The following is a 15,606-nucleotide window of genomic DNA, read 5'->3' as shown; positions in this document are numbered from 1 at the left end:
CTTGCTGCTTCTTCCCAGAGTGTGCATTAGCAAGAAGCTGGATGGGAAAAAGAACATCTGGACTTGAACCCATGCACTCTGATGTGGGATGCAAATCTTCCAAACGCAACTTAACCACTGAGCCAAATACCACTCTCCCCATGCAATTTAAATAAGGGATTTGAACATGTATGGACTTTGGTATCCATGGAGAGTACTGGAAACAATATAGTAGAGATAGATACTGTGGATGACTATGTATGGGAGCATATATGCATATATGTATTCTGTGTGTATCTGTATACTTGTATATGTACATATGCATGTATGAATGTACACATATGCACATACACATGTGTTTATATATTCTGCGTGCAGATATGCACATATATTTTCCAGGTACACATACTTTGTCAAGAAACATATATTTCTTGATAACTGAGAAGTGATATAAAGTTATGGCATACTAAGGAAAAATGCATACAGAATTTTAGCAGAAAAGTCACTTATTTTTAACCGAGATGCCTTTGGAACAATTAGAATCGTGCTCGGTAGGTACTGAATAATTCAAAGAAAGTTGCAGATAATTCATGCTCCCTCCTTGCAGTCACTGCCTGATCTACAAATAGTTTGAAAAATGATGTGGTCTGATGGAGATTTTCTCCCCCCTGACAAATAACAGAATATTATGCTTCTATAATTATCTTGAAATATTTTAGCAGTACAACCCACCATCACATCAAAGAAACGGAAATCAGGTTTACAACAGAATTCCAAAGCAGCAGTGATCTTTTGGAGGAATTTTGCTGGATATATCTAGAAAACAATTTAAAGAATGTCATTTAAAAGGCTGGACCCAGCTCATCTCTGAGAATTCTGGGAAAAAGTAGCACATGTCCCATTCATGACGAGACCCTTGACTAGCTAGCCCCCTGCTGGGCCGAGGAAGCAAATTTTTGTATGTTAATTTTTAAAAAAATTTTTTAAAGATTTATTTGACAGGTAGAGTTAGAGACAGTGAGAGAGAGAGACAGAGAGAAAGGTCTTCCTTCCATTGGTTCACCCCCTAAGTGGCCGCTATGGCCGGTGCTGTGCTGATCCGAAGCCAGGAGCCAGGTGTTTCTTCCTGGTCTCCCATGCGGATGCAGGGCCCAAGCACTTGGGCCATCCTCCACTGCCTTCCCGGGCCACAGCAGAGAGCTGGACTGGAAGAGGAGCAACCGGGACTAGAACCTGGCTGCCCACGTGGGATGCCAGTGCCGCAGGCTGAGGATTAACCAAGTGAGCCATGGCGCTGGCCCAGAGGAAGCAAATTTCGATGTTAACGGTTTGGAATAAACCTTTTCCAAGTCTGAATTTTTGTTTTGGGCATTACTTAGGCCTGTGATTTGGGAAAACTTAAACTCAGCATTTTTCCATAGTCTTATCTATAAATTATGTGATCTTTTATGCTTGTAGAGCTCATTATATCTTAGAAAACATTTATACAAATATGATCTTATTACATCTACAAAACTGTTAAGTAAGGCAGTAATTATTAAAATTAGAAAAAGGAATTGAAACTCAGAGATGTCAGGAAAATTATTTCAGATCAGACCACTGAAGATTCAGGATTTAATCCTAGGTTTTCTTACTCTATTTATTTTTTGAAGATTTATTTATTTATTTGAAAGGATGAGCGGTAGAGGGAGGAAAAGACAGAGAAAGATCTTCCAATTGCATGTTCATGCCCCTAGTGAGCTGGACCAGGATGAAGCCAGGAACCTACAGTTCCATCCAGATCTCCCACAAGGATGACAGGGGCCTAAGTACTTGGGCCGTTTTCCACTGCTTTCCAAGGTGCATTAGCAAGGAGCTGGATAAAAAGCAGAGCAGCCAGGACTCAAACCATTGCTCTTATGTAGGATGCTGGCATTGCAAGAAAGTGGCTTAACTTGCTGTGCCACTATCCCAACCCTGAGTTTCTTACTCTAAATTCAAAGGTCTTTTCTTTGTTGCATACATATATGATGTATACTATTATATTACATATATATAAGCTATATATGTATCTTTTAAAAAAACTAACTATCCAAGATCTTATGGTGGCTTATTTTGATACATAAATTAATATAAGAATAAAAATTAGCATTTTGTCTCATTCTCTATAGGTTACATCTTTTAAGGTCATAGTAGTTACACAAACCATATCAGGCAAGTCTTTCTGACTTCCCAGCAGTGGTTTTGCAAGAATGGTAACAATGGAAAGGAGCATGTACAAACTACGTATCAGAATAGAGATCTTTACTCCCAATTATGAAAAGTCATCTTTTACCTAAAGCGAAATCTCAGCAACTTATAGCTTTTGACAGTGGTATTTGATGTTCGATGTTGCTGCTATTCCTGCGACTTAAATGGCCACTGGGATGTTAGTGGATCGAGTTATCAGGAAATACATCATTGTCCCAGCGTTTTGGTAAGCAGATTGCAACACTAGCTTAACCTTTGAAGACTCAGAGGATTTATTCTCGCTCCTGTAGTAAGGATGTAATAAAATGACTTGAAAGCCCTGTCACTGCAAACAAAGAAACGCATGCAAAATTTAAACAAACATGTTTCAGATACATAGCTGAGACTGCCAGATTGAAAAGGCATGTTTCAGGTGCTAGGGGAGAAAGACAGCACAGGAATAATTGTTGGGGAGAGAATTGCTGCAGTGCTGGGGATGGGGGACTAGCCAGCTGGGAGGGAGGAGCCTCGATGGAACAGTGGTTCCCAAGGAGGGAGGTTTCGCTCCTGTATGAGGATATTTCCTTTCTTCCTTCCTTCCTTCCTTCCTTCCTTCCTTCCTTCCTTCCTTCCTTCCTTCCTTCCTTCCTTTCTTTTTGACAGGCAGAGTTAGACAGTGAGAGAGAGAGAGACAGAGAGAAAGGTCTTTCAAAAAGGAAGTTCACCCCCCAAATGGCCGATCTGAAGCCAGGAGCCAGGGGCTTCCTCCTGGTCTCCCATGCGGGTGCAGGGCCCAAGCACTTGGGCCATCCTTCACTGCACTCCCGGACCACAGCAGAGAGCTGGACTGGAAGAGGGGCAACCGGGACAGAATCCGGTGCCCCACCCAGGACTAGAACCTGGGGTGCTGGCGCCACAGGCGGAGGATTAGCCTAATGAGCCGCGAGGATATTTGACAACATCTGGAGAATCTTGTTTGCCACAAGGTGGGAACCATCCAGGAGAAAGAATTATGTGACTCCCAAACTGCACCAGTACTCAAGTTGAGAATTCTGGCATGGAGACTGGGGAATGTGTGCTATAGGGACAGTAAGGGAAGATGTTGATCTGGACAGGTAGGAAATTACAACTGACTTTCCCCCAAGAGGAATTTCTTAATCCTGGAAGTGCTTTACGCAAGTTGCAGGGAGCACTAAAACAATGAAAATCACAGGATTTGTTCAGGAAGTATTTTGCTCTTTTCCTCTGTGCCTGGAATGCGGTGTGTAAAAGAATTCCTAAGAGTAAAGGCATCTCTGAGTTTGTGGTTCATATTGACCACCCACATAGCTTGAAGTCTAGATATTTAAAAAATAAAATGAACACCAATTCCGAATAAGTGATATCCCTAGAATTTCGTATGGAAGTAAATACAACATCCATCTGGCAAGTTTCATAATCTGTGCTACAAGAGGAACTTCAAAGAAGGAAAAGAAAAAGTAAAACAGATTAACTAGCAATAAAAATTCTAAAAGTGGGGGCTGGCATTGTGGTTTAGCAAGTTAAATTGTCAGCATACCATATGAGTGCTGGTTTGAGTCCTGGCTGCTCTACACTCAATACAGCTCACTACTAATGGACCTAGGAAAGCACAGGAAGACAGCTCAAATACTTCATCCCCTGCCACCCACATGGGAGACTCAGATTGGGGTTTAGGCTTCTGACTTCAGCCTGGCCCACCCCTGGCAATTGTAGCCATTTAGGGAGTGAACCAGTGGATGGAAGATTCTCATTCTCTCTCACTTTCTCTCTCTCTCCCCTTCTTATCAACCTCAAGGCAGTGAGCTGAGCTTTATCTCATTTGTTTCATGTTTCGTGGTCTGATTTCCGTTGTATTACAAGATGCTATTCTGTATACTCTATCTGTTTTTTTTTTTATTCTTTTAAATGGGAGTTTTATGTTTTGGCTCCTTTTCTTCTATCGAGGGCAAAAATAGAATTACTTCCCTCCCCTCTCAACTACATTTTAATTATCCTGTAGAGATGAACCCAAAACTTGCCTCTAAGTTTCTAAAAAAGCCAAAGAAAACTGTGGAAAACTTTCTTGTGTATGCCTCTTATAGACTGGTCAAACAATGTTTTTTTCGGTGGTAGTAATGTGTATTTCTAGAAAACAGATCATTGGGTCATAAGACATATGCACTGGGGCTGTGCTGTGGCACAGTAGGCTAAGTCTCTGCCTGCAGCATAGGCATCCCATATGGGCACTGGTTCATGTCCCGGCTGTTCCTCTTCCTATCCAGCTCTCTGCTTATGGCCTGGGAAAGCAGTAGAAGATGGCCCAAGTGCTTGGGGATGGAACACCTTTCTCTTTGTCTCTCTGTCTGTAAATTTACCTCCCAAATAATTAAATTTTTTAAAGAAGACAAATGTGTCACTAAATTTACATGCAATACTTGATTGTCTTCTGGAGTGGAGGTACCAATTTACTCTCAGGGACTAGTCCACAAAATGTCTGCTTTCCCCATATCCTTGCCAACTGCTGGCATCCTCCAAATTTTCTAATTGTTATTACCACTGAGCTAGAAGCCAGAAGTTATCTCCCATTGTTTTAACTGGAGAGCTTTAAATTCGTTCTTCTTGATATTTTGTGTGATGCTTTCATCTAAGAATTCATGTCTTTTATCAATTCTGCAACAATTTTCTGCCATTATCTTTTAAAATATGTTTTCTTCACACTTCCTATTATTCTTTGTTCTAGAAATCTTATTTGACTGATTTTGGTGCATTTATTTTTCTGTCATCCATGTTTCCTAAACTTTCTCCCACATTTTCTATACAAACACCCTACTTTTCTACTTGCTAAGTAGATCTATGTTCCAATGACTACTTGTCTTGTCAACTCTCCTATTGTTTAGCATGTCCACTGATGGTGGTTTTTTTTCCTATATCAAATTCGTGTTTAATTCTACAATTTTACTTTAATTCAAATATCTTCTGTTGTTATTTTTATTTTGTCTTTTTATTTATTTATTTATTTTTTTACAGGCAGAGTGGACAGTGAGAGAGAGAGAGACAGAGAGAAAGGTCTTCCTTTTTGCCGTTGGTTCACCCTCCAATGGCCGCCGCGGTAGGTGCGCTGTGGCCGGCGCACCGTGCTGATCTGATGGCAGGAGCCAGGTGCTTAGCCTGGTCTCCCATGGGGTGCAGGGCCCAAGGACTTGGGCCATCCTCCACTGCACTCCCTGGCCACAGCAGAGAGCTGGCCTGGAAGAGGGGCAACCGGGACAGGATTGGTGCCCCGACCGGGACTAGAACCCGGTGTGCCGGCGCCGCAAGGCGGAGGATTAGCCTAGTGAGCCGCGGCGCCGGCCTATTTTGTCTTTTTAAAAAAGATTTATTTGTTTACTTGAAAGTAAGAGTTACGTAGAGAGAGAGGGAAAGGCAGAAAGAGAGAGAAAGAGAGAGAGAGGTCTTCTATCCACTGCTTCACTCCCCAGTTGGCTGCAATGGCTAGAGCTGAGCTGATCCGAAGCCAGGAGCCAGAAGCTTCTTCTGGGTTTCCCATGCAAGTGTAGGGGCCCAAGGACTTAGACCAGCTTCTACTGCTTTCCCAGGCCATAGCAGAGAGCTGGATCAGAAGTGGAGCAGCCGGACTCAAACCGGTGCCCATTTGATATGCCAGCACTGCAGGCAGCGACTTTACTCTCTATGCCACAGCACCTGCCCCTGTCTTTGTTCTTGCAACTATGTTTTCTCTTATTGTTGTTATTGACACATTTACATGGCTTTTTTACTATCGATTTTTTTTTTTTTTTTTGACAGGCAGAGTTAGACAATGAGAGAGAGAGAGAGAGAGAGAGAGGCCGAGAAAGGTCTTCCTTCCGTTGGTTCACCCCCCAAATGGCTGCTATGGCCGGTGCGCTGCGCCAATCCGAAGCCAGGAGCCAGGTGCTTCCTCCTGGTCTCCCATGCGGGTGCAGGGCCCAAGCACTTGAGCCATCCTCCACTGCCTTCCCGGGCCACAGTAGAGAGCTGGACTGGAAGAGGAGCAACTGGGACAGAATCCGGCACCCCAACCGGGTCTAGAACCCGGAGTGCTGGTGCTGCAGGCAGAGGATTAGCCTAGTGAGCCATGGCGCCGAACTTACTATGGATTTTTAAAAAAAGATTTAGTAGTTTGAAAGGCAGAGTTACATAGAGAAAGAGAGAGAAACAGAGAGAGAGAGAGAGAGAGAGAATCTTCTATTCACTGATTCACTCCCTAAATGGTTGCAATGGCCAGAGCTGGGATAGTCCAAAGCTAGGAGCCAGGAGCTTATGTTAGGTCTCCCACATGTGTGCAGGGGCCCAAGCACTTGGGCCATCTTCTGCTTTTCCCCAGGTACAAGGAGCTAGATGGGAAATGGAGCACCTGGGACTCGAGCCGGCATCCATCTGGGATGCCAGCATCGCGGGTAGCACCTTTATCCATTATGCCACAATACTGGCTCCCATTTATACGGCTTTTAAAATGGCAAGTTGATTTCTTTTTTGTGGTCCTTAGGGCTCTCATTTCTTTGATGATAGTAGTCCATGGCTGTCATACAGTTCATTGTCGGTGTCATTTGTTATATTTTTTAACCAAAACATTAATTCCAAGGATTCTCACAAAAAAGTATTGTAAATGATAGCATGCAAAAAATTATCTTGCACAGTAATTCAAAATTCAGCTCTACAATGTATCCTTAAACTGGCAGGACATTGATATTTTTTGAAATCTCAAGTTTCTGGGCCAGCACTATGGTGCAGAAGGTTAAAACCCTGGCCTGAGGCACTGGCATCTCATTTGGGCTCCGGTTCTAGTCCTGGCTGCTCCTCTTCCGATCCAGCTCTCTGCTGTGGCCTGGGATAGCAGTAGAAGATGGCCCAAGTCCTTGGGCCCCTGCACCTACGTGGGAGACCCAGAAGGGGCTCCTGGTTCTTGGCTTCGGATTGGCAGCTCTGGCCGTTGCGGCCATCTGGGGAGTGAGCCAGCGGATGGAAGACCTCTCTCTCTGTCTCTACCTCTCTTTGTAACTCTGTCTTTCAAATAAATAAAATAAGTCTTTAAAAAAAAGAAAGCTCAAATTTCCCAATAGAGAGAGACTGTTATACAAACAGCTGTGCATTTTATGTTGCAATGACATGAGGAACTTATCATCTAGGCAAAGGTAAACCTTCTCAAAACTTACCAGATTCTAGACCAACTAGATATCCTCTGCCCAGAATAAGATTAGCTGGGTTTTTTTTTCCAAAAACCTCTAATCTATTTTAATGATGCAGCTTTTATTTTTACCTGCTGGCTTGCGTCACAGCAGCTTTTAAAGACTGCTTGTTTATCTATAGCTGTGTACTATATACCAGCTATAAAAAATGCAGTTGAGTTCAATTTTTGACAGAGCTGTTTCTACAATATTAAAACATCACACTTTGTTTAGCTGGGCAGGATTTAGAGGTCATCAGTCTCTGAAAGACGAAAGCTCAAAAGAATTCAATCTTGCTTAAGGGAATGTTGTAAAGTAACAATTCTTGGTATTACATGCCTCATATGATCCATTTCAAATCATAGAGAATTACATCTTTTTGTGTGTCACTGTTTCAAGAGACAAACAAATTTGAACAGCTAAAACATCTTAAAAATGCACCAAGCTTATGAAGTCTCAAACAAAACTTGAATTTTCTGTACAAACTCCCATCGAATAAAGTTATTTCCTGTACACCACTTGCAAATGGGTCTTCTATTTTCTTTCATTTGACCTAGATCAGCTACAAGACCTAGAGAAGGACCATGATTTCTCTCCCGAGACAGTGATCTTTCTCTTTTTCCTGTCTCTAAAAAGTGACCTACCCCACTTCGAGAGAAGAAGCTTCTTCTCCTTGGAGATCTGTGGCCAAGCGGAAGACTCCTCCTGTGACAATCATCTTGGGGGTGGTGGGCCACAATTTCAACTCCTTTTATCACTGCTCTCAGTTCCCCCTTACATGTCAGCCACACAGCGTTCTTCCATCTAGCTCTCCGACGGCATCAGCTGCATCCCAGGGGTTTTCAAATTCCACAAAAGCAAAGCCAGGAGGGCTTCTAGCAACTCACACGCTTTGGAGTGGTCCATAATAGCCAAAGGCCCATTCCAATTCAGTCTTGTCACCATTGTTTCCAAGATTACCTACATGAACCTTATAGTCCATGGAACAGGAATGACAATGCATTTCGAAATCTTACGTTAGAAATGTGGAGGTTCAACTCCGCAAGATCCAAATGATCCTGCTCTGCTCAGCTCCTCTCCGGCTCGGCTGCTGTTCATGAAATGGCCCATTGGTTATATTTGCCAAGTGGTTTTTCATCACTGATGTTTTCTTTGGTGCCCCAGTGTCTGTTGGTGACAGTGCCAACCAGAGTCCCTGCTGTTGGAGGGGTTACGCTGGGAAATGGATCATTACTTTTCGGTTCAGTGAAAACCCCTCCATTTTCACCCAGATGAACACATTTTTATGTCAGTTTCTTACCTTAGAGTCCCACACCAGGGAGGTAGGTAAGTGTGGACAGCACCTTTAAGGCTAGCATAGGCTAAGGCTCGATATTGCTGCTGGGTCACTGTCCTTTCTGTACTCCAGGTGCGGGGCTAGCTTCTTTGCTCCTTTCCATATCTACTTTCCATCTCATAAACAGAATGACCTTTGATGGTGGCTAAATTTATGCAAGAAACTCACTTCCAATTTCCATGAGACTTGTCTTGGTAAGGGCATTTGAAATCACATCCCAGCTCTCTAAATCCATTATCTGGCTTCACATTTCTTCAGTCAGAACACTAGCTATTCTGATTTGAGTACTTTCCACAAAAGGAAAACAAAACACTCAAGAATTTCTTTAGACAACAGAGAGACAAATTAACTTGAGAACTGTTGCTCCATCATAATTGAACTGAATATAAATGTAAAAACCCTGAACTCAGTAAAAAAGTGACTTACAATAACACATTAGCTACAAATATGTAATCAAATTTAAAAGGCATAAAAAGAAATTTATGGAAAAATGCCTTTGTAATATTAAATTCTTTATAAACAGACTATTAGGTAATTTTTAAATTTTCCCCAAATAATTTGCAAGGCTTTTATCTCTACTCAATAAGTGAAAAAATTGAGTTTAAGATAGTTCAGGAATGGAATGGACTGTGTCAAAAGTCATGATTGTGGGAAGCTGGACACACAGCAGACTCATAGAATGACAAATGTCCTAAACAGCACTCTGGCCTCAGAATTAGCCCTTAAGGCATTTGAATCTGGCTAAAAAACCCATGAGAGCATTTCAGGCATGGAAAGCCAAGACACTGTGGCAAAAAATGGCCTACAGGAAAGATCTCTGTGAGTGAGATCCAAGTGGAAATAAGGGGCCATCAAAGAAGGAGGTACCTTTCTCTGAAGGGAGGAGAGAACTTCCATTTTGATTATGGTCTTGTCTAAATAATGTCGGAGTTTGTGGACTCAAGAGGCTTCCATAGCTTTGGTAGCTCATGACAAGAGCCTCGGGTGATCACTGACATCATAAATATTAGAGTGTGAATTGATGCATCAACAACAGGAGTCACTGTGCACTTACTCCCAATGTAAGACCTCTGTCCTTAATGTGTTGTATTATAAGAATTAATGGTACAACTAGTCTTCAAATGGTACTTTATACTTCGTGTGTCTGTGTGGGTGCAAACTGTTGAAATCTTTACTTAGTATAGAGTTGATCTTCTGTATATAAAGATAATTAAAAATGAATCTTAAGGAAGAATGGGATGGGAGAGGGAGTAAGAGGTGGGATGGATTGGGGATGGGAGGGTGAATGTGGGGGGAAGAACTCTATAATCCAAAAGTCGTATTATGAAATTTATATTTATTAAATAAAACATTCTATTAAAAAAAGGAAAAAAAAGTCATATGATTGGTAAATTTTGATGTTATAAAGCCAGTGAGATTAATTGATATATCTGTGGTTCGCAGATATGTATAAAAATTGCTTGGCTATTTAGTCAAAATGTGTGTTTTTAAGCCTCAATAAGAGAAACTGTGATTTTTGAGCTTCCATGATAGGGCCTAGACTACATAATTTCTACTGAGAACTGGTTCGCTACACTGAGATTATATAAAATTCATATATCAAATATGATAACTAAATATATATCAGATATCAAAACCAGACAAAGGGAAGAATATGACAAGCTATATATTAGTCTCCCAAAAGCAAATAGTTACCAATACGTAAAAGAGAGTCAATTCCAGAAATATAATACAACAAATACAATATTTCAAAAGAATGAGTCTATTTCTATGGGGTAACATAATGCTAACAATTTTTGTGTCATCCCTCAATAAAGGGAGATAATATTTGTTGATATCTCTTGTTGCTTTAATCATTTATCGAGAAAGCCACTAGATAAATTTTTTCTTTAATTCTAAAGTATTGCCTGAATAGCAACCCCTCAAAGAGGCAGACCCAAATCCCTAGGTTCTGTGAGTGTCACCTTACTTGGCAAAACGGATTTTGCATATGAATTTAAATTAATAATAGTGAGATGGGAAGATTATTTTGGATTACCTGAGTAGGTCCTAAATATAATTATGAATGTCCCTACAAGAGGGAGGCAGAGGAAATTTTACTACAGAAAATGATGTGATGGTCATGGCAGAGGGACAGAGACAGAGACTTGAAGATGCTGCCTTGCTGATTTGAAGGAGGAGCACATGACCATGAGGCAAGGAGCAGCTTCAGGACTAGGAGGAAGCCAGGAAAAAGGATCCTGCCCTAGAGCCATGCTGAGCTTCCAACCTCCAGGGCTGCCGGGGAAATACATTTGTTTTAGGTCACTATGTTTTTAAAAATTTCTTACAACAGACAAAGGAATTCATGCAGGGGAAAGAAGGAGATTTCCTAAAACCTTCAGAGACCATGCCAAGTTTTGGAATCAGTTTCATCAGGTATATGCTTTGAGTAGCTTTAAAAAAACCTTCTCCAAACATATGAAATGAGATGTACTCAGAAACGTCAGGGGGGTAATTGTTGCAATCCATACAAATATGGATCGATATCATATGATTTTTTTTGCTTTGGAATTTTAAAACATTTTCTATTTCACATGGAATAATAAACCTGAGAACAGGTAAAAAAAAAAAAATTCAAAGTGAAGGGGCCAGCGCTATGGTATAGCGGGTAAAGCCACCGCCTGCAATGCCGGCATCCCATATGGGTACTGGTTCTAGTCCTGGCTGCTCCACTTCCAATCCAGCTCTCTGCTACGGCCTGGGAAAGCAGTGGAAGATGGCCCAAGTCCTTGGGCTCCTGCATTCACGTGGGTGATCCGGAGGAAGCTCCTGGCTCCTGGCTTCGGATCAGTGCAGCTCTGACTGTTGCAGGCAGTTGGAGAGTGAACCAGTGGATGGAAGACCCCCCCCCCCCCGCCTCTCCTTCTCTCTGTGTGTACTCTGACTTTCAAATAAGTAAATAAATCTCTCAAAAAAATTCAAAGTGAAACAAGTGGGGTATAAAAAGGAAAAGAGTGAATGTGATCCATCACACTCATTATTTAAATGTGAATATAAAATATTCTTTTTCTCAAATCCTGAATTCTTAAAGTGGTGTGTTAAGGCAGGAATATATTTCTCAATGGAACCATATTTTGATTGGCAACAACCTCCTGTATATATATAAACATTTTAGCATCTGATAAATGTGACATTTCAAATGAAGGAGAAATTATGAATTATTCAATAAATCGTGCTGGGATAATTAGTTATCTCCACGGAGAAATTATATACTCTATGCCAAAACAAATTCCAGAAAGATTTAAAAAAGGAATTTAAAAATGAAACAATAATTAAATAAGAAAATCTTTCTATAGATAAATTCTAACGCAGGCAACAGTAAGAGTATTGATAAATCTGACGTCCAACAGTTAAAAATACTTTTGTCTCAAAAAGTAGGCAACAGTAAACACAAAGAAAAAAGCCTAAAGACTAAAGAAAATTTGAGAAAAATATTTAAAAATTTGATGGAAAAGAGTAGTTATTAATTTTTATAAGAAGAGTTTTCATATATTAATAATCAACAGATTACATATCCCAATAAAAATGGATAAAGGTCAGAAATAGATCATTCGGTAAAAATACATAGATGGTCATTAAACCTTAGGGGAATAAATCAATCCCACTTATAACAGAAATGCAAATTTAAACAATGAGGTTCTATTTATGCCTTCCCAATTGCTAAAGATGGAGGAGAAGCAATAAGACCCAGTGTGTAGGGGCACTCCAGTGTGTAGGGGTGACCCAGTGTGTAGGGGTGACCCAGTGTGTAGGGGTGACCCAGTGTGTAGGGTGCTCCAGTGTGTAGGGGCGTTCCAGTGTGTAGGGCACTCCAGTGTGTAGGGCACTCCAGTGTGTAGGGGCGACCCAGTGTGTAGGGGTGCTCCAGTGTGTACAGTGCTCCAGTGTGTAGGGGCGACCCAGTGTGTAGGGCGCTCTAGTGGCGCAACTGGTAGTGTGGGGTACTTGTAAGACCCAGTGTGGTAATTATAGTTTTTAATAGAATGAACATTTTTTAGGTTGTAATAAGAACACAGAGCAAAAAAGCAATACTGAAAAAGAAATTTTAAGAAATCTTTGCTCTCCTTTCTTGGCTGGGCAATGTTCTTCTTCTAGGTAATGTACTAGAATTCATGGTCAAGGATCTCAAATAGTTTAAGAAGTAAAGGTCTGTGTTTATGTGTTTGGAGGTTGGAAGGTGAGGGGAGAGAGGCACTGGCGTGCAAAGTCACGTTACAACCCAGGATGAAAAGTGCTGGGGAAAAAAAGAAAAAATAATAATAAGCAGGGGCCGGCATTGTGGTATAGTGTGTTAAGTCATTGCCTGCCTTGCCAACATCCCATAGGAGCAGGAGTTTGAGTCCCAGGTGCTCCACTTCTGATCCAGTTCCCTGCTATGGCGTCTGGGAAAGCAGTGGAAGATGGTCCAAGTGCTTGGGCCCCTGCACTCATGTGGGAGACCTGGAAGAAGCTCCTGGCTTTGGATCTGCTCAGCTCTGGCTGGTGTGGCCATTTGAGGAATAAACCAGCAGATGGAAGACCTTTCTCTCTCTGTAACTATGCCTCATAAATAAATAAAATATTCTTTTTTTTTTGACAGGCAGAGTTAGACAATAAGAGAGAGAGAGAGAGAGACAGAGAGAAAGATCTTCCTTCCATTGGTTCACCCCCCAAATGGCTGCTATGGCTGGAACTGTGCCCATCCAAAGCCAGGAGCCAGGTGCTTCCTCCTGGTCTCCCATGCAGGTGCAGGGCCCAAGGACTTGGGCCATCCTCCACTGCCTTCCCGGGCTACAGCATAGAGCTGGACTAGAAGAGGAGAAACTGGGACAGAATTCGGCGCTCCAACAGGGAGTAGAACCCTGGGTGCTGGTGCCATGGGTGGAGGATTAGCCAAGTGAGCCGCGGCACCGGCCATAAAATAATCTTAAAAAAAAAAAAAAAAAGCAAGAAAAGGAAAGTACAGGGAACTGTTCATAGGACGCAGCAGTCCATGGGAAGAGGAGCTTGAGCTAAGGCTGAGAACTTCATAGATTTTTGGAGATTTTGGAGCTCACCAGTGAGGGGAGGAGGGAGGAGAAGAACTTCTAAGGGCAGGGGGATAACAGCATAGCAAAGGGGAAAACGACCTCTCAGAACTGTGAGAGCCTTAGAGGGCTGAGATACAGATTACCAGGCAGGATGTCTGGGTGCTGCTAATGCGAAGTTGGGCTGAAGTTGCCATGGGATTAGTGTTAGGAGAAGGGGCTTTGTTCTCTGAAGCTTGGGGTTTCTGTGAGTTTGCAGCACAAGAGTGATAAGAGCTTGCGATGAAGAGCAGCGTTGAAACTGGGTGGATGCTGGATTTATCCCACCTGCAAAGAAGAGCTAACAACTTTCAGAAAATGCCTCCGTTCCTGTGCAGGTGTATGTCCTTGCCTTTGTTTATCAATTTGTTATTTACTCAACAAAGATTGTGGAGCGCTCCCTGAGACCACTGGCTCATGAGTGGGAATCCCAGGGGGATGGGTGCAGGCAGCACCCTGCCTGGGTGAACTCTGGTCTTGGGAGGGAGGCAGATGAGCAGACAGACTGCAGTAGAGGTCGACATGCAAGGTGACAGATTGCCTGGGTAAGGAGCAGTATCAGGCAAGGTTGTCTGGAGATGGTGACACCATTATTACACAGTCTTTGATCCAGTGGCTCCACCTGAACAGCCACAAATCCAAAGACATTGTCTGCAGAAGAAAAAAAGAGCCCTACTAATCTGATTTAGACCTCACCCAGAGCTGTGGATCAGGGACTCTTTTGAAAATGAGATGGCAGAGGGATTTTTCTCCAGCTTCAGGTCCTCTGAGCTCTTAGGGGTTCTGTGAATGAAAGCCCAAGAAGAATTAAATTGTTTTGTTGCATTTCCTCCACTATTTCATTGGAAATAATTCTAGCTTTGAATACCATCCAAGGTGCATTACAATGTCTGTAATTCTTCTCTCTCCCAAATGAACAGACGGAAACAAAGAAAGGAGAGGAGGATGTGATTTGAAAGAGGAAGGTCAGTAGGGGGAGAGAGAAAAAGAACTTGGTGAGAGAGGAAGGTGAGAGGGCCAAGACACTCCTGCGAATAGTTACTGGAGATTTTTACTTTCCTCTTTCTCTCCAGGTGAGTGTGGAATTACTATGATTTGCCTGCTGAATGTGGCTTAAGTCCTGGAGCTTGCCAGAGCTGAGAAATCAAAATAAGACAAACGTCCAGTGGCCCACACAACTCTCTGGCTCTTGATGCAATTTTTCCCAGCTACTGTGCTGACTCTTTTAAAAGATCATCTCAATTTCTCTTAGTGGAAGCAAAATGTCTTCTTCTTTAAGAAGAAAAAAAATCTGTCCCCACCCTCATGCCTTTTGCTAAGTGTGCTGTTTCCAGGAGGGAGAGGAGAAGGGTTAGAGGAGAGATGAGGGCAAGGGTTACAGGAGAGATGAGGGCCGGGGAGGAGAAGAGGGGAAGGAGGGCAGACTGGCTTCTGCATTCAGGCTCACTGTGGCTGCCTCTGCACTATGACATTGCTGTGGGTCTGCATGGCTGAGGCCCTGCCCCGCTCTCGGTGAGCATGGCTGGCCCCGTGGCATTTCAGCAGGGGCATTCTGATGGCTCACATGGAGATGCTGACATTTCACAGGTTCATCAGAAAGGCAAACTGCAACTTATAGTTGCTCTTTCTGGGAATAATATTCAGTTTCATTCTAATAGCCCACATTGGAGAGGATGAAGGTAGGGAATGAGAGAGAGCGAGAGAGAGCGAGCGAGAGAGAGCGCCAATTCTTCTTATGAGTGGGAAGAATTAATTTTGTGTTTCTTGATGACCTCTTACCCACGAAGTGCCC

The sequence above is a fragment of the Lepus europaeus genome, chromosome 17 (assembly GCF_033115175.1).
Source record: "Lepus europaeus isolate LE1 chromosome 17, mLepTim1.pri, whole genome shotgun sequence".
Taxonomy (NCBI): domain Eukaryota; kingdom Metazoa; phylum Chordata; class Mammalia; order Lagomorpha; family Leporidae; genus Lepus; species Lepus europaeus.
This window is presented reverse-complemented; position numbering follows the sequence as displayed.